General features: G+C 38.2%; 1 protein-coding gene across 5 annotated transcripts in view; it reads left to right on the forward strand.

Annotated features, from left to right (window-relative positions):
* The window catches only part of rfx2 (regulatory factor X, 2 (influences HLA class II expression)), a 52,251-nt gene that overhangs the window by 759 nt on the left and 34,020 nt on the right, over positions 1-17,472 (forward strand). For 2 of the 5 annotated variants that reach the window (XM_067413973.1, XM_067413977.1), the window contains exon 1: positions 7,396-7,513. The exons of the other annotated variants lie outside the window; for them this stretch is intronic. The gene's annotated coding sequence lies outside the window, so the exon portion shown is untranslated. Of the gene's footprint in view, positions 1-7,395; positions 7,514-17,472 lie in introns of those variants that run through there. 5 annotated transcript variants of the gene reach the window in all.

Below are 17,472 nucleotides of genomic sequence, written 5' to 3' on the forward strand. Positions count from 1 at the left end.
AAATCTCATATATGATACATGTCGTTTTTAGTCATTTCATGTTTCTTTTGGGGCTTGAAGCTAGTCCAGGTTCGGACGGAGGCATCAACAGGTTGCAAAAGTCAGGAGAGCGGTGCCCGATAAAAGTGACGCGTTTCTGACTATGCCAGCGTCATTGGCAATATTGACTTTACAAAGTATTCATGTTATGTTTATTTAGATGTTCGTATAGCTTATTAGATGCAAAAATATTTGGGTCATTTTGAAGGGAATTCAAATGGTATTCATTTATCTAAGCTATGTTTTGCAGGCATTTAAAGCGTCAATGACGTGAATTAAATCATTCAAAAACACAATACAAATGCAATTTATACTGAATGTAATGCACTATTCGACGATAAACAAATTCTTTTAATTTATTTAGCAGAGCTTAAAGTAAAACATATTTATATGGTGTAACTGTCAGGAGATTTGAACAAAAAAAAATGAAATGGCTAATACTCTTTTTAGATTATTTTTTTTTAAAGTAGTAAGTGAAGTAGTTTTGTTTTAAAATGTTTTTAATATTTGAAAACTTTTGTCCACTAAATCAACCCACTTTTGACAACAAGGTAAGGGTAGTCAATATGCAGGAAGTCATTTCTTCATTGTGTTCTCATGAGACAAGAACCATAAATCAGAGCCCTCTCCCTAACGACTTATTGAAAAGGTCAATAAAATATTTTTTAAATAAGTTATGTCCAGGCAAAGCATAGGTTCGATCAAATACAATAACGCTATAAAAACCTCAAGACATTTCATGATATTTGAAAAAATATATAATTAAATGTATATATATATATATATATATATATATATATATATATATATATATATATATATATATATATATATATATATATATATATATATATAATATCATCATTATTTATTATTACATTTTGCAATTATTTATGCAAGGTGCAATAAAGTATTACTTTTTATTTTATAATCTTGACATGTTTGAAGTTTTTCAACTGAAACTTTTTTTTGGGGGGGACATGCTATTAATTCATATATTTATTATTTATTAAATTTATGAAACAATTGTAAATCTATTGTAAATTTAGCATACCTTTTTATAAATTTGGACAGTTGCAGATCATATTTCTGCTGTTGATCATATTAGATCAGTAGAATAAATAAAGCATACATTTATATAAAAAATATATAATCTAATAATAATAAAAACATTTATATTCAATGATGCTTTATGTTGTATGATTTATTATTAGAAAAAATGAATTGACATTTGCAAATACAGTTAAAATTAGTCGGAAACCTCAACGGTAATATTCCAAAACTTTTTTGCATTTATGAAAAATAGATGTGCATAATTCCCCCACGTTTTTGAAACTTTGTTGTAACTAAGTAGAGCAGTGTCATTGGTTTGGAATGCCATACTGTAATAATTGTGAGCAAATGAGATATGTATTTGCATTATCGTCGTAATGAGATCAGGGGTGTTTGACAACTGCTTGACTGTGCTTATCCAAAGCTGCTGTAATTTTTCTGGAGTTGCATCGTGTCGCCGTGGTGATGTTACACCTGCTCAGCAGAGAGCCTGGTAATGAGCCCTCTTCATGACAATAGCATGTGGTCCAGGTGTCGCCCCTTATTGGGCAGTGCTTCTCTATTGATCTCTCTTTAGCTGAGAGTGTCCGTGCCACTGAAAGCGCAGCTGATAATGATGGTAATTGGCATAGAGAGAGAGAGAGGCAGATCCTGATGCAACACACAAATAATTTTTGCCGGCCTGTTCTTCGCTAACTATAAAAACATGCTTGAATAGTTTTGACTATTTCACCCATTCTGCAGCATCGGTTTGAGGATGTTTGAGATGAGGCGTTTTTGCCTGTCAGAGTGGGAGTGTGTTTGTCGCTGTGTGTGATGGGTCCCTCCTGAGCTCAGCTGAAGGGGGTGAGCAGCAGAGCTCACATCATCTGCCGACGTGTCTGTCAGGTGCTTCAGTGAGCTCTGAAATCCTCCCCAAACGCATCTTCACAACGCAACATCTCCAAAGCCGTAAGATCCGGTTTCTGTAATGAAATATGTTGTTACAGGTGCATGTCCAGGCTGGAGGAGAAATGAATGATTCATGTAATTGAAGTTAATTATTGATGGGGCCAGTCGCTGTTTCCTGGGCTGTGTGATGTCCAGTTAGCTCGTTTTTGGAGGTTTGGTTTGCACACTAAGCTCCTTTAGTTCAGACCTCCCCCTGTCTTGAGTCTAGGATGATAGACTGCACTTTGTTCTCGACATGACTGACTCCACCAATTATAATTAAAGAATTGTTTTAATGTGAATGTGCCTCTTTTGCAAATGTTTTAAACTAGTGGGCAAATTTGGATGCAACCAAGGACCCTGAGCACTAGGGGGCCTCGGTAACAGGAGGTGTGTAATTCCTGTGCCTCCAAATGGAATTTTAAAAACAATGATGATTTCCATACTGGTTTCCCAAACACTACTTTTGCCCACTTGTCATTATTCAGGTAAACTGGTTTTCCCAAACGATTTCATTGGTTTAGCCATACACTCCTATTAAAAAATGTAAGGTCAGTAAAAAAACAATACTTTTATTCGACAAGGGCACATTAAATTGATCAAAACTGACAGACAATGTTACAAAATATTGTGTAATAGTGTCAGATAAATGTTCTTTTGAACTTTCTCTTAATCAAAGAATCCTGGAGGGGAAAAAAATCACGGTGTCCACAAAAATTTAATCAGCACAACTATTTTAAAGATTGATAATAATAAGAATGTTCCTTGAGCACCTAATCAGCATAATATAATGATTTGTGAAATATCATGTGACTCTGAAGACTGGCGTAATGGCTGCTGAAAATGTAGTTTTGCCATTACATTATAAAAATATTAAAATAGAAAACACCAACCCAGTGAATGCAGTGTAAGTTGACATATTTAAAGCTCCAGTTAATGCAAAACAATATTATTTGAGAATTGAGATCTAGAAGTGCTATAAGAAGGCATTATGATAGCGTGTGAGTGACATTTAATTTGTTTTAGATCACTGCTTAACTGTTTCTATGGTAGTAATGTGAAGGCATGATAAATTTAACCTAACTAAAGTGGGCTATTTTTGGATGCAATCTTGCTTTGTGTGTAGCCTATATTATGTGCTTTCAAGGCCTCACATATTTGCTATGTAATAGGAAAAACTGGCATTTTTGTCATTTGTGAGTATGCTGTGCCTTTGTCAGCTCTTTCATCACTGCTAGTATGATTTACCTGCTGAAAAAGACAGGTAGATGAATTTAAGATGATAAGCTCATGAATATTAAGTAGTTCATGTTGATGCCACTTAATCTTCGTTGTGCTCTTCATCACATGATCTAAAACCACTAGGCTGGTGTTATTTATTTTGTTCAACTGAGTGTTCATATTTTTGTTCAACTGTAGGCAGTTTGTTCACAGTATCTCAAATGTTTCCAACTATTTGTAAATTGTGAGAAAATTGCTATTTTAACCAATGAACCGTGACTGTGAGGGCGTCGCCTGTCAATTTGCATCATATCTGCGTTAACCTCGTTTTCCACTTTTATTTTGTAGAAACGCTTTACTCTTACTGCAGTGTGCAACAAGTGTGATAGCGGCCGCCAAGTCTTGTCACAACATTATTTTCAACTCAAACGTATCCAATATGCTAAACAGAGCTGCGTTACCTTATACTCAAGACCCAAATGGCGCCGGCAACTGTGGCTTCATAAAAGTCCTGCTGCTCGCAAGACATGTTGCGTTGATCTTATTAACAATCGCTCCAGTGGCCTTGTTTCATACAGTAGCGTTAATAATCGCATCGATGAACACAATTTATGCCCAAGTCCTGTCCCGATTCTTTCCACCAACTGTGAGGTGAAGACCACATGTCCCAAGATTTTGCACTTAAACTTGTCGTCATCAAGCTACACTTTTGTTTTGAATAGGCGGCCTCTAGTGGACGGAAAAGTTACATAGTGCACCTTTAATATGAAGTCAAACTTGACTTGGGGTGCCAAGGCAGCTTCACTGTACAAAATCGAAATCTTATCATGCTAAAATCAATATTTGGCAAAGTTTCACCTCAAAACAGTTTCTCAAAACACCACAGATGTGTAGGTAATTATATATTGCTAGATTTGTAGTGCACACGTGATTACAGATTAGCTTGAAACCTGTGGGCAAATTCAAAACCATTTGTTCACTTGTTTTGACAAAGCCCCGTAATGCAGTGTAGTCCAAATCAAGCTTTTAATTTGGTTACACACCCACCACAAAGAAAAATAAAGGAATGGGAATGGAATTCTGTGCAACCCAGATCCAAGCAGCTGTTATGTTTACATGGCAACTTGATACACAAATACAGCCTGGGTTATGGAAAGAGAGGGGCTGGGCTGGGGGTGCTGTGTTATTCTTTCAAAAGTCAGTGGTTTTTAATCAGCTCTTTTCAGTCGCTGTTTGTGGTGATTGACATGCACAGTCTTGGTTTGCAAGAGAGCAGATAGGAAACGCGGGTACTGTACGGTACTATATTGAGTCAGGTGAGGTGACTCGCATAAACGCCATGATTTTACACTTCCACTTCCTTTTGAAGCGTCAGTACTGAGAGGTGTTCGTGAACTATAGTTTACCACCTCTAGGAGATCTCTAAGAAATAACCTGTATGACTGACCTTCATCTGAGAATCACAAAACAATGTGTTTTGAAAAAATCTCGAAAAATCTCATTTTATTATATGGAGGGGGGGGGGGGGGGTGTTTAACTATCACTTTAAGTTTTCAAGGAAAGGCTAACAGGAAGTGAGAGGGACATTTACATAACAGGAAATGTTAGGTGTGATATACCTAAATCTTTACATGCAAATGCGGTGAATCACCTCATTAGGTCTCGTTCCTCTATCAGCGCCCATGTTTGCGTCCTGTTCCCAGGTCAGAGTTCAGCTCCAGTCATCTGCCATCATGGAGACTTTATGATTGTTGTAGCAGCATCTACTGTAACCCTAAACCACGCTGAGCTTTTAATGGACTATAGTAGAGCGCAGCTCTCAAGCAGACAGCTGCAGTGGTCCCCTTTGAAAGGTATTTGTACGTGTACACGATGCACCATGGGGGTGTCAGAGCGAGGGGCAGATGACCAGATACAGCTCTCCCGTGTGTGTGTGTGTGTGTGTGTGTGTGTGTGTGTGTGTGCGTGATTAAGCCCGTGCTGTATTTAGCCCATGTGGAAGAAGCCCGGCCCGGAGCAGATCGCTTTTGCACCAACCCGGCAGCTGCCCTTGTGCTGTAAGGGGTCATGATACTTGGACTACAAGCATTAATAAATTACACAAAACAAACTGAATTAGCTGAAATATGCATAAGCTGTTTTGGCACTGACAAAAGCGCATTTAAATCAAGATTTAGGCCGTCCTGGCAGAGTGAGCAGCACTGCTGATGACTGAACTTTTTCACTATTCCATAGATGTTATTATCGTGTTTTGTTATTGTGTTTATGGCTGTAATTATCTCTTTATCTTATCTCTCACTCTAGCGTTGCTGAAATAGCTTCCTCCTGTAATTTTATACAGAATTGACAGGTTGAGATGCAGCCAAGAAGATTCAGTCTGACAATTGCTTACAAATAGTTATTTTAGCTCTGTTGTTATTGCACATTCTTAGTGATTTGAACAAGCTTCTAATCATTAGTATTAAACTTTAATGCACTACTCACTCCATATCATTTGTGCTACAAACTTGAATGAAGACTCAAATTATGTGGCTTGTTGAGGATATGTTATACAACTTTTTTTTTTAAAGGAACTGTATGTAAGAAATCTATTTCAATTCATCATAAAATGGCCCTGATATGTCACTAGACATTAATAAATCATGTTAATTTCAAATACTTGTATCACTGACAACAGTAGTCCGGCCAGGATATAGTCATTTAAAAGTTGTTGTTGCAGCCCTCAACTGATGTTGATGTTGTAATGTTGTGTTTTGGCCTGAAGCTCCCACCACCTATCTACCAATCACAAAGTCAGTAGTGTTTCGGCATCCAGGTTGCCAGCTCTGCTCTAGTTACCACAGCTGCAGCTACAAACGTTCCTGCTTGATCCTGCAGCCAATCTGGCAACTTTGAGTCAAGGGGGAGGGGGAAAGGGGATAGTGATTACAGTACCAGTTTTGGCCACAATCTTACATACACTTTCTTTAAGGAATCTGACATTTGTCATTTGTAAGGTGCTTTGGATAAAATGCTTGATTATGCTTTATTTTGATGGTCAACGTTAGACATTCGACTAACTATAACTTTGCAGCTACATGTCAATTTATTATATTAAAGGGTTAGTTCACCCAAAAATGAATCAACCATAAAATGAAATTGATGTCATTAATGACTCACCCTAATGTTGTTCCAAAACAACCCGTAAGACTTCCGTTCATCTTCAGAACACAGTTTAAGATGTTTTATATTTAGTCCGAGAGTGTATCCAAGTGTAGGCACATTTTACTGTCCATGTCCAGAAAGGGAATAAAAACATCATATGTGACATCAGTTAGTTAGAATCTTTTGAATCATCGAAAATACATTTTGGCCCAAAAATAACAAAAACGATGACTTAATTCAGCATTGTCTTCTCTTCCGCGTTTCAAATAAATTGAAATTGAGTCAAAACTCAAATAAAGATTCAAACGGTCTTGAATCAGCGTATTGATTCAGGATTTGGATCGTGTGTCAAACTGCTGAAATCACGTGACATTGGTGATCCAAATCATGAATCAATCCGCTGATTCATGACGTTTGAATTTTTTTTTGAAGTTTGAAAACAAACGCGGAAGAGAAGATAATGCTGAAAAAAAGTCGAATGCCGCCATCGTTGTATTATGTGTTCGAATTTTAAAGGCCGCCACAAGTCTTTATAACACTAATATTGATCACACCCATATTGCCAAAAATGGTATGATCCTCGTTTCATAACACTCGCGAAGATTCGACCATGAGATCAGTGGTCGAATCCGTTCCTGCATATCGATGCATCGAATCTTCGACTATTAGGGGTCACCCCTAGTTTGTGCATACCATAGAAATACGTTCCATAAATTGAATCATACCTGTCGCGCAACTGTTTTTTTCCCCAGTGTGAACTCTAAAAAAATATATAAAGCCAATACAACTGTTTAAAGCTACACTATGTAACTTTTCCGTCCACTAGAGGGCGCCTATTCAAAGCAAAGGCGTAGTTTGATGACAAGTTTGAGCGCAGAATGTTGGGACATGATGTTTTCACCTTGCAGCCAGTGGAAAAGAATCGAGATCATGAAAGAAATCATGTAGATGAATGTGATTATTAATGTTACTGTAGTGTGAAGCAGAGCAGGACCGAATGTTGAAGGACCTGAGCAAGGCCGCTGGAGCGATTGTTACGCAAACACCCGGCTCGCAAGCACCGGGACTTTATTATGACGGGACAGTCGCTGGACACCATTTCCGCTTTTCTGGTCATGAGTATGAGGTAACGCATCTGTGTTTATCATACTAGATACATTTAAGTGTGCAAAATTATGACGTTACTCTGTGCGTTCGCTCTGCGACTGTTGTGACACTTGTTGTACACCGCAGTAAGAGTAAAGTGCTTCTGCAGAATAAAACCGGAAACCGAGGGTAACGCAGATATGACACAATTGATAGGCGACTCCCTCAGACGTCCCGGTTTCTTGTTTAAAATGGCAATTTTCTCACAATTTGCAAATAGGTGGAAACTTTTGGGATATTGTAAGAACTCAACTGAACAAAACATATAACACTGGCCTAGTGGTTTTTGGATATTTTACTGCACATACTACATAGTGCACCTTTAAGAGCAAACATGTTGAAGATTAGCTGATCAATTCATTAGGCTGTCAATTCATTAAATGAAAAGCCATTTTCCCACAAAAGACATTTATTCAGCGAACTGAAGTCTCTCCATTGACATCCTTAAAAAAAGGCCTCAGGTCTCCTCTGCATATCACAGAGTTAGAAGGTGCTGTTTTTTTGTGTTTTTTTTCAAGTGACTTTGGGACAGGAGCGCCCATTTTCCACCTTCATTAGTTATGTTTAACAGCGCGATCTAATCATAGAAAGGCAAACACTATACTTATACTGTTGATATGCAGAAAATATGATTTTAATGTATTTTATGTCTATTTTTAAATATTTGAATGTCTAGTGTGATGTGCTATAAGCCATTGGTATCATGTTCCGCTGCTCCATGATGAAATTATGAGTAAAGGCAATCGAAGAGCTCTGATCCTTCTTGTTTTCTGTGTGGAGAAAAAAAGTTAACGGGTGACTTGACTAAGATGTCTAAGCTGCAGGCTGAGACTTGTCTGAGACTGAAATGTGTTGCTCACAAGAACCTCTCCTTCAGCATTCACCCCCCCCCCCACCCCCGAATTCGTCTCAAGCCGCTCCTCGTCTGTGCGTTCTTTACATTCCACCTGCTTTGTATCGTAGCTCCACAACTGCTAATTAAATTTCCTGCCGCAAACAGCACACTGGGCTGTGACATTTGCATCACAATGGCCTCCTCTCTTTCGCCTTAGTCTGGAGACATGGACAGTCCCTCTAATGTCCCCTCTTTTTACAGTTCAATGCATATTTTATGACATGTTTTCCTGTCCATTTTTCTTATTGTTAATGTTAAACTCAAGTCCCTAACGTTCTTTTTACAGTGTCCGTGATTTAGGACAACATCTTGAAACTAAATATTTACTTTATTTAGTTTAAGTCGAAAAAGTCCAGATTTAGAATGTACTCAAATTCTGTGTTCTATTTAGTTTAATATCCATCACTATGAGGTTTGGCACACTTTATAGCGTCAGACTCCATCCCTCCTCTCATTCATTCTGGAGAGGTTCACTTTGATACACTTCGAAAAAAGAAGAAAAAAAAGGTATATTCAGGACTTTTATTCCACCAAGGCTGACATGTCTGTAGTTACCATGCATTGCTCAAGCCAGGCCTGTGTGCAGATGTGCACTTCAGCTACCCATTCTTACCTCTCTATGCACCTGAAAAGACACCAAGGAAGAGCTTGTTGATTCTGTGAGGGCTGAACCCTGTGTGACTCCTCCATTGCCCTCTGTGCTATCAGTCTATTGTATGCAGAACTTGTCAAACAGTTAGGTTGCTTGTGGGGGTTTGAATCAAGCCAGGTTGTTTTCAGTCAACCAGTCAAAAGTTCTTGTAAATTACAAATCAGGGCAGCAATTGCTTAATGTACTACAATAAATAGTTTTCCAAACAACATAATTTATTCTATTCTCCTGATATTTATCATAACCGGCATTTCACCAGCAATGACATCATTCGGATGACTCAGTCGTGAGGACACTGTCTTATATCACTCTATCACTTTTGCCCATAATGCTCATAAACGGAACACACCTATCAATTGTTTGGTAACTTTGTGTGAATCAGATATATGCTTGTAAACAGTATATGTTGAAACTGGGTGTATACTATGGACTTGTGGATAAGCAGCAATAAGAAATTACATATTAGATTGAATTATACTAATTTTCATGACCAAAACTTCCTGACCAATACTTGACTAACATATTTCAAAGTGTAAAAATAAAAAATCCTCACAATTCTCATCCTGTTTATGAGAATTGTGGCATCCCTAATACATATATAAATAAATAAATAAATAAATAAATATATATATATAGATATAGATATAGATATAGATATATAGATATAGATATATAGATATAGATATAGATATAGATATAGATATATAGATACAGATATATATATATAGATAGATAGATAGATAGATAGATAGATAGATAGATAGATAGATAGATAGATAGATAGATAGATAGATAGATAGATATAGATATATATGATATATAGATATTAGGGATGCCACAATTCTCAATATAATATTCCTTAATTATATTAATCAACACTAATCAACATTTAATTAATAATTTATATTTCTTTCTGTTTGAAATATTTCTGTCTGTTTATTTCGCCTCTGTTTGAGTGTGCCTGTGAGTCTATGCGCTGATATGAGCAAATATCCAATCATATGCACTAAAGTTAGGGGGCGTTTAGCCGCGTTTTAAAGCCTTGCCGGTTAAACATTTCATTTGCGCATTACATGAGCTGAGCGTGTGCGCCTGTCAAATGTGTGATTACTGGACTAAGTAGTCTTACTGCGCTAATATTGTCAAATACACACAAGGTTAACATATATTAACACAGTCGTTATGTCTAAAGTGAAAGTAAAATCGTGTGTGTCTGTATATGAGATGCGAGCAGATTGTGATTTTTGAACACTTGTCTTTAAAGGGACAGTTCACCTCTAAAATTATGTTAAGAAAAAATCACTCTCTTAAAGGGGGGCTGAAATGCTGTTTCATGCATACTGAGCTTTTTACACTGTTAAAGACTTGGATTCTCATCCTAAACATGGACAAAGTTTCAAAAACTAAGTTGGACGTTTGATGTAGTATTTCTGTGTCAAAAATGCTCCTTCCGGTTTCGGAGAGTTTTTTTCGAGTATGGGTCCGCTTGACGTCGATAGAGCGGAAGGCCCTTTTATGGGCCGTACGGGCTCTTCTCCCGGTAGGGTGCGCGCGCATGACTAGAGCGAGAGAGCAAATGCACGCCCATAAACACTCAGGTGCAGATCCAGTCTGTGCAACACGTCTGTCACAACATCACGCTTTAATCATGTCGCAAAAGTGGATCTCCACGGTCACTGCTGTCAGGACTTCACGAAATCAACAATGTTACCAAAGAAGTGTGTTTTTGACGGAGCGGTCCCAGCGATAAAGGTTCGGTCCTGCTTTGGAAGCAGGCGGTGAGTAAAACTGGCTATTGTTGCGTAAGTAAACATCAGTAAACAACACAATCGTGTATAGTTAATTTATCAATGGAGCATGCGATCTATGGTGTGTGTTTAAATACATTTGTTTAGCTGACCAATATAGGCTAGGTGTCAGTTTGTTTATTGTAAAACCACCCAAATGTAAACCTATAGCGTTCTCACAAAGTGTGCTTCGTCATTCAAATGCGCTAACGGTTACTCCATTATTGTTCTATGTATAACGTTACACTAGCCTGACGTGCAAAACTGTTTTCCTTGCTACTGCTAATGTTTAGTCGCATACAATAGTCTATAAACCGAATCATGTCCTCATAAACTGTGAGTAAACACACACAAATGTTGACAGGCCACTAAATACAGTACATACAGAGACGGACGTCCTGCTGCGGCTGTTTCTCCTGTTCAATTTATTTCAGCCTCTGGATCTGATTCTGGATCATGTCTGTATTAGTTGAATCTGATTTATAGCCATGGTTTATTAGAGTTTATTCTTTTCCACGCATGACGCTTTCAGAAGCTTTTGTGCTGTAGCTGCGCGCTCGTCATTCTTTAGCTCCGCCCACACGATACACCTCCAGCCGCTCGTTTTTTTTCCGGAAAGACTCGGTGCAGCCCATATTTCTTTTAGTAGTATAATAAAACTAAAGATTTTTCGGAGATATGAAGGATGCAATACTCCTCTATAGGTACTCAAGATTGACATGAGATTGACTGAAACTGAGTGTCTCCCCAACCCCCCCCCCCCCCCCTTAACATATACTATATATACTGCTCTTGAATTATATAGTAATAATACAGTAGCTTTTAATCAATGTATATTGTATATTGAAGACTGTAGTTTTAATTTTAGCCTACATTTATTCATTCAATTTCATAGTTAAATGCTACTGAGCTCTGTGCTGTCACTGTAAATCTTTATATATATATTTATTTTATATTATACAATACACTAGGAATGTGTACAAGGTTTTTTTTTATAAGTAAAGTTAAGCTTAAAGGTGGGGTAAGTGCTTTCTGGTAAACGTTGTTGATATTTCAAATCACCAAATCAAACACGCCCCTACCCCCAAAAGGGTCTAAAAAGCTTTTATAGACACCCAGAAAATAGCCTATTACTTATTAGTTATGATATTTTTGAATGTAAAAATGCGAAACGTCATAAGTTGACCTCAGACAACAGTATAACATTTTTTAAAAGCCAGTTCATGACACCTTTAAAAATGGTTTGGTGGTAATGCAAAATTAAATGGAATGATGCTAATGTGACTGCACTTTAAGTAGAAAATCTGTGGATATCTATAAAAAATATTGGTCAAACTGATTATTGGTCTATTTCTGTTATGTAATGTCCTTGTCCTGGAAGATTTGGCGCACACAATCCAGAGAAACATCCATTAGATTGACCATCGCTGCAGTTGACATAACTGGATTGGATTACATAATGTGATACTTGCAAGATGCTTGATGAGCTAGACAGAATTTGTCTTGTGTTGAACCATGTTGACAGACCCAGAAAAGCAAATTGTATTAAGTCTCGTGTGTCTATAGACAGTCTTTCCCTGTTTGGTGGTAATGGGCAACTATTTGTCAGCAAGTTTAAATACCAGTGACACAAGTAAAAGCTTTTTACATACAGTGGTAGAGCTCACCACACTGTGCCATAAGAACATCTTAAAGGGGTGGTTCCGTATTTTTTTTGTTCTAGGCCTGGTTGTGTTGTGTGTATGGGGCGCAGTATAACTATAATTATAATGTAGTTATAATTAGTATATTATATAATTAGTCAGTATAATTAGTCTTAATAATTCCTTTTTTTTTTTAAATGTATTTTTCTTATATTTGACCTTTATTTCACACCTCTGTCTCCAATGTCTTTTGAACGTCTCGTTTTCTTCCTGCTTCTATAAAGCCCATCCCTCCGAAAAACGCAATGGTCTTCGATTGGTTAGATGGCCAAATGTAGTTTCCTGTATTTTTATTGGCTGAAGTGCCAAGCACAGGTTGTCCAGAAACGCCACGCATCTTACCATTAGGGGCAGAAGTCACATCTGCGGTGACTAACAACGGTTTATGATGTCACCAACCCAGGAAGAAGCTCGTTGTAGTCCAAACCGGCCGTTTTTGTAGGCAATAAACTGCCATAACTTTAAGCTCTGTAACTTTGCAGATATTGTTTATGCTCAAGCAGCAACATTACACACTAACTAAAGTTAAAAAAGTGAAATTGCATGCAACCACCCCTTTAAAGGGTGTGTGATAATTCAGTTGTTGTTGAGATAAAATCAAGCCAGTCATAGAGGTTATGGAGTAAAGGCTGTGTTGTTCTTGTGGATTATCAAAAGAATGATTACTCAGCCTGCGTGACTCTGAAATCCCAGTGTCAAGGGTTAGACGTAATGTGGAGACAATGTGGTATGACAGAATCACTTTAGGAAGTTTCTGTCTTCATTCCTTACCTATATTGGCTACCATTGACCTGATGCTATTTGGCATTTACCATTGGTAGGCAGGTAATCTTCCACTCACTGTCTTCAGAAGAGGTTTTTCAAAGAGAAATAACTGGCACTGTTATTTTATTACATATAAAATATTTTTTAAAAATGCATATTTTAATTGTGCACATAATAGTGCTTTTATTTTAATCTAGCTTCTTATTTGCCAGCCAGAACTTGTTGCACTGTTGCAATATAAAGCCTGCAGCAGTAACTTGGCTGGCTAGAATCCATCACGTGTCTGAAAAACTCATCCCTGAACATCTTTCCTGCATGTGTCACTTGCTGTAGTTACCAGAACGTATATTTTTGCACCCCAAACAGACACCTGCTCTTAGAGACTCCTTTCACAGCTCAATCCTCTGTTTTTCACTCTGGGCAACAAGGTGGTGTGACAACAAAAACTGGAATTCCACCAGTTTTTCATCACCATAAAAAAAAACTGAAGGAAAGGGCAATTATCTCTATGGAACCAGACACATTTAACAGTCTTCTCCTTCACCTTCTTGCAATTTTTGCAAAGGTAAGCTTTTTCTTTTACAACACTACATACCCCCCCTCATTTTTTTTCAGAATCATCTTCAGCTTCAGCTCCAGGGTTGGGGGTGGTGCGGAAATCTGGAAAGGGTTACCGGAGGAGGAGGAGGAGGTGGAGGGGGTTGTGGAGTTGTAAGTGTGAACAAACCGTCTCTATGGCAACGCTCGACCGATTCTCCCTGGCTGCAGAGCCCTTTGCTTTTGGTGTGCTGGCGACGGATGGGCTAGGGTTGTGACAGCAATTGAAGATTGAGGGTTTGGAGATGTGCCTATTTTGGGAGATTTGTTTTGAGGGGCTTACATGAGGACCCAGCTGACCACTTAAACTGTCCACTTCCTCAGCCCAACCTTGCCATCTGCAAACCTTAATCTCAGTGGATCAGTCATTAGATATTGAAATGGATCTGAAGAACTGCCTCTCTTAGAGCAATCACTTATCTTGCCTCAGATCTTTAATTTTGTGAATGCAAATGCAGCATATAAAAAGTATATATCACGCACACCACCCTGACTTAATAACACACCGGTTCAAGCTTCATAAATGCAGTTAGTTTGGATGGTATGGTCTGTATCATAAGTGGTAGGAGAATTTTTGTGTGTTTTGAAAGCTGTGTATCTGCGTAACATCAGCCCAGCTTGTTGGACACAGATGTCCAGTATAGACGGCCTTTTAATGGCAACAAGTGCCTCTGCTTTATTGCACGGCTGTTTGGAGCTTCCGGCGTGTCGTAAAAGCAATCAGAGTGAATTTCCAAGCTGCAAATCTGTCAGGAACGTCTGGATTATTTAGTTGGAAAAGTAATTTGAGGCTTCGTTTACAAAGTGGTTGTTGTATTTGGAGTGTCAAGGTGCAAGCATGACTTGTGGCGGCTTTTCTTCTTTTCTTTTTTTTAAACTTTTTTTTGTCTTTCTGATGGCTTTAACAGTCCCTGTCAGCGTTCCCATACCAGAGAAAGTTTTAAGTCCTGAAGTACAGCTTTCTGTAGATTTTTCTCTGTAACTGCAGGTTTTTTCCCCCTTCGCGAGTCCCTGCCTCCGCTCCAGAGGGTCAGAGTAATAGCTTATGTATTTATTGTTCTAAGTTTCTGGTTAATGTGAGATAGAAGGATCACTTGGGGGATGGCATTGTTTGGTTTGGGAAGTATTCTGTTGGTTGCATAGCAACAGGCTCCTGGAAACGGGAGTGGACGGTGTTGCCACTAGCAACCGTTGTTGCTCTGCAAACAATGTGGGCCAGTGCAAACAAGAGCCAAGACTGTGGGCTCCTGTTTTTAATTGAACATCTGCATGTGCTTTGCTCTGATCGAGTGTTGTTTAAGTTCAATCTGTCTATGACAGATGTGTCTAAACCCTGTTCTCAACAACAACCTCAATCACAGGTATTACTTTGTGTTTTCTTTGTCATTTAGGCCTGGTTTATTGCCAGCATACTTCTAGGAGAGGATTTCGTTCTCCATCTCTTTGCAGTCAGGTTAATGAGAACTGAAGGAAATGGCCGCAATGTTGTGGCGGTCTTTAATAGCTCATTTGTGTTGAGCAGAGGTGAGCGCTTGTATCGTGCGGCAGGGAGTCTCTGCTCTACTGTAATAAACCAGAAGCCTATTCAGGACAGGCCTCTCTCGCTCTTCACACCTAAGTGCCGGGGTGCTCCTGCTGTTTTCTGCCTTTGTGCGTCCTATAGCTGCTGGTGGAGAATTTGTGTGGATTTTAACCTTCTAGGAGCTCAGACGAAAGTGACGTGCACATCTAAAGGCTGCAATATACTTCAAGCGAACTGCTGTGACGTCATTTCAAACAATCACAGTTGTAATCACAGAGTTCATTTGTAGTTTGGTTCCAGAAAAGTTTGCTCCAGTCGGTAAACACTTTTTAAACTACCATTGGTCCATGGTGTTTGCATTACATAATAGATAGGTGTGATCTTCTCCGGATAATATTTTCTGTTCGTCAAGGTCAAAGTAAAACATGAATACACTGGAGAGCTGCTGTATAATAGACATTAAATTTGACAGAGTTTGTTGTTCCCTTTTTTCTTATTTTTTTTTATTTTTTAGAAAGCTCTGTGAAAGCAATCTATTGTATAAAGTGATATATAAAAAACACATCTCTATAAATAAACACGATGTGATTTCACTGGAATGATGACTGGCGGAGCTTGTCCATTTCGCTATGATCGGATGCTTTCTTAACTGGTGTTTTCTCACCACTGCCCTTTTTGTTGTTTATTTTGTCATTGACAGGAAAGTGCAGAGCACATTTTTAAATACTCATCTAATGCATCTCCCAGCAGGATGTTCATTAACAGTATACCGCTGGAAATGTACAGCTGTGCTCAAAAGTTTACATACACCTTGCAGAATCTGCTAAATGTTAATTATTTTAAGAAAATAAGTGAGAAAATATTCACTGATGCTCCCAGAAGTAAACATTATGCATTAAGAGCCAGGGGGTAAAAACTTTTTAACAGGATGAATATTTTTTTTATTTTGTTTAAATATTTTTTTTTTGTTTTTTTTGTTTAGTACTTCCCTTCAGAAGCAACAGAAGATACTTGCATGTTTCCTGAAAGACAAATTAAGTACAATTTCAGGGTTCCAGACTAACATTTTTCACTAGGAGCACAGTGGCCCCCAACTGAAAATTTTAGGGGCACAACCAGAAAATTTAGGGCCGCACAACGTAAATCAACATTCTAATTTCCACTGTATTACTAATAAATACTTAAAGAATGACAAAATCTCGAGCCAATAGCATTTCGAGTATGAGATGTGACTGAATGTGATTTGTTGAATTCAGTGAAGGAATATACCCCCTTTACTGACCAAGATACTTTTGAGTTTGAACGAGAGATCTGAGTCATGAATGAATTGAATGAACTTGTGTATGTCGTTCGTGAAGTTAACATAATGAACCAGTTGTTGAACGATACTGATAGCGAATATGTAGAGCTAGGCTCGTGTAGTTTGGCATATTTGCAGCAAAGAAAGAAATGAAAACTGTGTAATAACGCAGGCTGATGGTTAAATGATTACTGTACAGATTATAAGCTGTGCACTTGTTTTTGTGTTTGTATTATGTATGTTTGAACAGGTTTCTTCTTTTAAATAAAATGACTTAAAGGGGGGGTGAAACACTCAGTTTCAGTCAGTGTCATGTCAATCTTGAGTACCTATAGAGTAGCATTGCATCCTGCATATCTCCGAAAAGTTTTTATTTTTTTAATAATTATATAAGAAAGATGCGCTGTTCCGAGTCTTTCCGAAAAAAGCCGAGCGGGTGGGGGCGTGTCGTGTGAGCGGAGCTAAATAATGACGTGTGCAGCAGCGCGCTGTGTGTTGAGTCGAGCGTCATCCCTAACAGCGGAAAAAAACTTTATTCAAAATAAAAATATGGCTTTTAATCAGAGACAGCCATACATCTATGATCCGGAATCAGACCCAGAGGCTGCAGTTGAACAGGAGCTGCAGCAAAAACGACTAGAGCAGGACGTCTGTATGTGGTAAGTTACAAGTTATACACTAACTATATAATATGCTTAGCGGCTTGTGTTATTTACAT

This window comes from Pseudorasbora parva, chromosome 13, assembly GCF_024679245.1.
Source record: "Pseudorasbora parva isolate DD20220531a chromosome 13, ASM2467924v1, whole genome shotgun sequence".
NCBI classification, from domain to species: domain Eukaryota; kingdom Metazoa; phylum Chordata; class Actinopteri; order Cypriniformes; family Gobionidae; genus Pseudorasbora; species Pseudorasbora parva.